Consider the following 7300-nt stretch of genomic DNA (forward strand, 5'->3'; position numbering starts at 1 on the left):
TCCTGTGCCCATGTGTTGTAGACTACTTCCAACGTTCTCTTCTATCAGGTTCAATGTGGTCAGATTAATATTGATGTCTTTAATCCATCTGGACTTGAGTTTTGTGCATGATGATAGATATGGATCTACTTTCATTCTTCTACAGGTTGACATCCAGTTATGCCAGCACCATTTGTTAAAGATGCTTTCTTTCTTCCATTGTATAATTTTAGCTCCTTTGTTGAAAATCAGAAGTTCATAGGTTTGTGGATTAATATCTGGGTCTTCAATTTGATTCCGTTAGTCAATATCTCTATTTTGTGCCAATACCAAGCAGTTTTTGTTATTGTAGCTCTGTAATAGAGTTTGAAGTCAGGGATGGTAAAGCCTCCAGAAGTACTTTTATTGTAAAGGATTGTTTTGGCTATCCTGGGCTTTTTTTCCATATAAAGTTGATTATTGTTCTCTCAAGGTCTGTGAAGAATTTTGATGGAAATTGCATTGAATCTATAGATTGCTTTTGGTAGAATTGCCATTTTTACTATGTTGATCCTCCCAATCCAACAGCATGAGAGATCCTCCCATTTTCTGGTATCCTCTTCAATTAATTTCTTTCTTCATAACCTTAAAGTTCTTGTCAAATAGATCTTTTACTTCCTTTGTTATAGTTACCCCAAGATACTTTATGCTATTTGTGGCTATTGTGAAAGGTGATGTTTCTCTGATTTCCCTCTCTGCTTCTTTGTTCTTTGTGTATAGGAGAGCAACTGATTTTTTGGAGTTGATCTTGTATCCTGCCACGTTACTAAAGGTGTTTATCTGCTGTAGGAGTTCTTTGGTAGAGTTTTTGGGGGCTCTTATTTACACTATCATATCGTCAGCAAATAACGAAAGTTTAACTTCATCCTTTCCAATACAAATCCCCTTGATCTCCTTATGTTATCTTATTGCTATTGCTAGAACTTCAAGCACTATATTGAAGAGGTATGGAGAGAGTGGACAGCCTTGTCACGTTCCTGATTTTAGTGGAAAGGCTTTGAGTTTCTCTCCATTCAGTTTGATGTTAGCTGTCAGCTTGCTGTATATTGCTTTTATTATATTTAGGTATGATCCTTGTATCCCCAAGTCTCTCCAACACCTTTATCATAAAGGGGGTTGAATTTTGTCAAATGCTTTCTCAGCATCTAATGAAATGATCATATGGTTTTTTTTCCTTCAGTTTATTTATATGATAGATTACGTTGATAGATTTTTGTATGTTGAACCAGCCCTGCCTCTTCTGGGATGAAGCCTACTTTATCATAATGTATAATTTTTCTACTGTGTTCTTGGATTCTGTTTGCCAGAATTTTATTGAGAATTTTTGCATCGATGTTCAAGAGTGATACTGGTCTGTAATTCTCTTTCTAGGTTAAGTCTTTGTGTGGTTTTGGTATCAGGGTGACTGTAGCTTCATGAAAGGAGTTACGCAATGACTCTTCTGTTTCTATTTTGTGAAACACATTAAGGAGTATCTGTATTAACTCTTCTTGGAAGTTCTGGTAGAATTCTGCATTGAAACATTCTGGTCCATGGCTCTTTTTGGTAGAGAAGTTTCTGATAACAGTTTCTATTTCCTCACAACTTACTGGACTATTAAAACTGCTCACCTGGTTTTAACTTAATTTTGATATATGGTATTTATCTTAAAAAGTGTCCATTTCTTTCACATTTTCCAATTTTGTGGCATACAGGCCTTTGTAAGAAGATCTAATGGTTCTCTGAATTTCCTCTGTGTTTGTGGTTATATCCCCAATTTTATTTCTGATCTTGTTAATTTGTGTGTTTTCTCTCTGGCGTTTGATTAGTTTAGATAGGGGTTTGTCAATCTTGTTGATTTTCTCCAGGAACCAGCTTTTTGTTTCATTGATTCTTTGGATTGTTTTCTGTGTTTCTGTTTTGTTGATTTCAGCCCTCGGTTTGATTATTTCTTCTACTCCTCTTAGGTGAATCTGATTCTTTTTTTTTTCTAGAGCTTTCAGGAGTGCTGTTAAGTCTCTAATGTGTGCTTTCTCTGTTTTCCTTACGTGGGCACTCAGTGCTATGAATTTTCCTCTTAGCACTGTTTTCATAGTGTCCCATAGGTTTGGGTATGTGTTAGATTTGTGTCTTTATTTTCATTGAGTTCAAGGAAGACTTTAATTTCTCTCTTTATTTCTTCCTTGACCCAGGGATAATTCAGTAGTTGACTGTTCAGTTTCCATGAGTTTGTAGGCTTTCTGGGGTTAGAATTATTGTTGAATTCTAACTTTATTCCATGGTGATCTGATAGTACACAGGTGGTTACTCCAATTTCTTTATATCTATGGGTGTTTACTTTGTTACCAATTATGTGATCAATTTTTGAAAAGGTTCCATGAGATGCTTAGAAGAAGCCATATTCTTTTCTGTTTGGGTGGAATGTTCTATAGATGTCTGTTAGGTCCATTTGGTTCATTACATCTGTTAGTTCTCTTATTTCTCTGTTAAGTTTCTGTCCAGTTGACCTGTCCTTTGGTGAGAGGAGTGTTGAAATCACCCACTATTAGAGTGTAGGGTTTGAAGTATGCTCTGAATTCTAGTAATGTTTCTTTTACATATGTGGGTGCTTTTATATTAGGGGCATAGATATTCAGGACTGAGACTTTCTTTTGATGAATTGCTTCTGATATGAGTATGAAGTGTCCATCTCCATTTCTTCTGTTTGATTTCAGTTTGAAATCAATTTTGTTAGATATTAGTATAACCACACCTGCTTGTTTCTTTGGTCCATTTGATTGGAAAACCTTTTCCCAACCCTTTACTCTGAGATAGTGTCTGTCTTTGAGCTTGAGGTATGTTTCTTGTAGGCAGCAGAATGTTGGATCCTGATTTCATATCCATTCTCTTAAGCTGTGCCTTTTTATAGGTGAATTGAGTCCATTGATATTAAGTGATATTAATGACCAATGGTTGTTAACTCCGGTTATTTTTCCCGGTGCCAGTGTTTGTGTGTTTCCCTTCTTTGAGTTGTGTTGGTGGAGGTTTTTCAGATGCTTATGTTATTAGGGGTGTTGTTGGCTTCCTTGGTTTGTGATTTTCCTTCTAGTATTTTCTATAAGGCTGAGTTTGTGGCTACGTATTGTTTTAATTTGTTTTTGTCCCAGAATATCTTTTTTTCTCCACTGATGGTGAGTGCAAGCTTTGCTGGGTATAGTAGTCAGGGCTTGCATCCATGGTCTCTGAGTTTCTGCAGCACATCTATCCAAGATCTTCTGGCTTTCATTGTTTCCATTGAGAAGTCAGGTGTAATTCTGATGGTTTTCCCTTTATATGTTACTTGACCTTTTTCCCTTGCAGCTCTTAATATTCGTTCTTTATTCTGTATGTTTTGTGTTTTGATTATTATATGGTGAGAGGATGGTTTTTTTTAATCCAGTCTATTTGGTGTTCTGTATGCTTCTTGTACCTTCATAGGAATATTCTTCTTTAGGTTGCAAAAGTTTTCTTCTATAATTTTGTTAAACATATTTTCTGGGCCTTTGAGCTGTAAATCTTCTGCTTCTTCTACCCCTATTATTCTTAGTTTTGGTCTTTTCACGGTGTCCCAGATTTCCTGTATGCTTTGTGTTAAGTATTTGTTGGATTTGTTTTGTTCTTTAATCAGTGAGTTTATTTCTTCTATAGTATCTTCAGTGTCTGAGATTCTTTCTTCTATCCCTTGTATTCTGTTGGTAATATTTGGGTCTGTAGTGCTTGTTCATTTACTGAAATTTTCCGTCTCCAGCCTTCCCTTGGTTTGTGTTTTCTTCATTACCTCCATTTCATTTTTCAAGTCTTGAACTATTTCCCTTACCTGTTTGATTGCTTTTTCTTGGTTTTCTTGGTTATCTTTGAGAGATTTATTGATTTTATCCACCTTTTTGTTTGTCATCTCCATTTCTTTATGACAATTTTTCACCTCCTGATTAAGTTCCTCTATCATTTTTATAAAGTTCCGTTTAAAGTCAATTTCTTCTATGTCTTCTAGAGTAGGGTGCTCAATTCTTCTTGTTGCATGATCCCTGGATTCTGGTGATGTCATGTTGCCTTTCAGATTGTTGGAGAAATTCTTGCATTGGCACCTGCCCATCTCTTCCTTCAAATGCAGCCAGGAGAGTCTTGGCATCTTGTTCTAATCTTTGCTGTGACTGACTCTGGGTGGATCTCCTCAGTGCAGGAGCAGGAACTGTTCCTGGGCCAAGGATTTCGCAAACAATAGGGCAGGCTTGTGGGGGTAGGGATGTGTGGAACAAAGAAACCCCTGAAGCAGGAGCTAAAGGGGCCCAGTGCTCCTTTCCTGGATGCTCCGCCCCACCCCTAGATGGCTCTCACTCACCAGTCTGTAAGCGCTACTATAGTTTTAAAAAGTATATACTAAGCCTTAAGTCATATTAAAGGCTATTGGCTAAAGGTATTCCCACAGCATTTATTAGCATAGCTCTCTGAGAGTCAGGGGCTCCCAGAACACATCATCCTCCACAGAATATTATCACCCTGAATCACCAAGCCAACATGCCAGGACCTAAGAGCCATGGGACACTGGAATGTGCTCCAGATAAAGTATCACAGTGCTTAAAACAGTTTTTATAAAAATGCAAATGTTGATAGGTGCTTGGAAAAATTTTCATGAAAGAAGAAAGGGATAGGGGGAAGGAATAAAAGAGAGAAGAGGAGAAGACAGAGGGGTGACAAGAAATTTATTGCCCATGGGAGTGATTTTCAAACAGATGAAAATTGTCACAGTTTAAGCATCTAACAATTTTTCTTGTTTTGAAATGATTGTGCTGAATATGCAAATCCACCAACACACTGAAGAGCAGGAAAATGAAGGAGGCAAAATGGTCATGCCCAGGATTTTTCCATCCAGCTTCAATCTGGGAAGAAATATTTTCTCTTGCTTCTTTATTATTATGACCTTATAAGGTATGTGTAGCACTTTTCTCTTTTTAGCATATTTTATAAAACCTAGGCTACAAACCCTACCAACTAGAAAACTTCAAATTTCATCTCCATATCTCTGTCTTTTTAAATTTCAAGCAGCCTCAAACTTGTTATCCTGTTAGTCTCCTTCAGTAAATGGTCATGTTTCCTGAACCTACTGAGGGCTATAAATTCCTCTACCTTTCTCTCTTCTCCCCCTCCTTCTGTGTATGTGTGTGTTTCCAGTCAATATAAAACAAAAGTTTAATGAATCATCTCAGGTTGACTCATTGAGACTATTTCTTAAACAACACTGTGGCTTGCATTCACATTTACATCTTCTTAGTGGTGTCTTGTGTCTATTTTCAGTATGGATGCATTGTCTGGTTTACCTTTTTTTAATTTCTGATCACACAGTGTTTGGTATTTATGAGTTTTCACCTGCCTGTGTTCTTATGAGATTCCTTTATGTTTGGAAACCTCACCCAGGACTCATGTTTCAAATGAAGGTGACTCCAAAGGCAATGTAGACTTTTTTGGGTCAGTCTTGCTATTTATTTGTGAAAATTAGAAGTATAAAAATTGACATATTTTACCTTTATGAATATATCATATGTTTACAAGTTGTCATTCCAAAGCTTAGATGGATTTTACACTTTGCACCAGAGCTGAGAGCTGGTGTTCTACTGTCTGAGTTACAGAATCCCAAAATGCAGTTGATGAGCTTCCCATTACTTTTTTTGCTAGAGTTGATTCTAAGGCTGAGCATACATACTGCTGGATAGATAGCAGCAACTCCAGTTAGAGTTACAGACTACCCCAGGATATATCATAGCTGTAGCCATGGGCACAGCATGTGAGCTTCCTGCTGCTCAGGATACCCTGTGGTATGCTGTCCTAGGTGGATTATATCAGACTTTGGACCCTTTTTGAACAACTACAGTGAACTAGGAACAGTTCTATCTGTAGTTCAAGAGCTGTGGAGACACCGGATTCATGGTTCTTGTCTGTACTCACTCTGTCCCAGAACAGACCTTCTAGAGACATGGGAGAGGTGCAGTAGGCGGAGCTGGATAGTCTGGGTGGATCAGGAAACCTGAGGGGAATTATCTATGACTTCTCCTTGGTAAAAATAACATCAAGATCCAAGTACAAAACTGCAGCAAAAGTAGTATGGGTGAATCTTGGGGACATCAGCTAGGATTTGGAGACTAAAATAAAATATTATACAATATTACAATACAGAGATGTTTTAGAAAAGTACATTGGAAAAAATGGCTGGGTCATTTTTCTAAATTTTCTATAAACTTCTTATGAAATTGCTAATGTGTTATTGAACAGCCAGTGAGTACCCAGTGCAGGGATTGTAAGGAGAAGATGCACAGATATCTTTTATGGCGTTAATAAGAGTGAAAGGTTTGCATTATTTTCACTTTCATGCTCACAATTTTCAACTTTTCTGAAACTGCAGCACAGTAAGCTTTCTTCTTTCTAACATCTACAGAAGCACCGAAATATCTACGTGTGTACTTTCTTCTGTTTCATTTACAAAGAAACCTCTCTGGTTTGTAAAGCTGCAGGTGACACACCTTTCCGCATCCAATAGATGTGGAAATATCTATAGAAACAAATGCTTCTAATGATTCATGGGCATGTGCTGTGTCACTTTACAGCCACTGTAACCTCACTGTCTTTCTGCTCATGTCCGCTTTTCAGAATAGAGCATCCGTACAAAGCTGAGTCCCAGTTTTTAACGTAAAGATCTTCTGTGAATGTACCACTGTATTCTCGGCTATCTTTCTGCTTGAAGTTTATACACATTCTGTTGTCTTGAGTAATTAAAGAAGTCACACCACTGTCCTACCTCCTACTCTACTTAGCCACTTTGTTCATTGACTTCCTGGGTCCTGATCAAATAGACATCCCAGAGTGTTTGGAATGAGAATGTCCCCATAGGTTATATTTGAACAATCCAGTTCTTGGTGCACCTTGGGATACTTTAGGTGGTTCAGGTTTGTTTCTGGAGTAGGAAGGTTTGTGCCACTTCCCGGTTGGTCTTCCTGGTTTGTGGTTGCCTTTGAAGATGGGAACTTTCAGCTTCTTATTACTGTTACCATAGCTACTGCTTTTAATCATGCTTTCCCCACCATGATGGGCGTACAAAGGGTTTCAAGTTACCCATGAAGATTATGCCATACTTGCTCTAGACACAGAAGTTCTACAAGGCAGAGTTATCATAAGAATATCCACTTCTTAGATATTAAAAAGCAGGATATTGAGAATTAATTTTAATATCCAGAAAGTGGCAAAGTCGGGTTTGAATTTAAGCAGTTGTGGACATTGACCAGAAACTCTAGTTAAG

Source organism: Myodes glareolus, chromosome 24 (assembly GCF_982192425.1).
Source record: "Myodes glareolus chromosome 24, mMyoGla1.1, whole genome shotgun sequence".
Classification (NCBI taxonomy): domain Eukaryota; kingdom Metazoa; phylum Chordata; class Mammalia; order Rodentia; family Cricetidae; genus Myodes; species Myodes glareolus.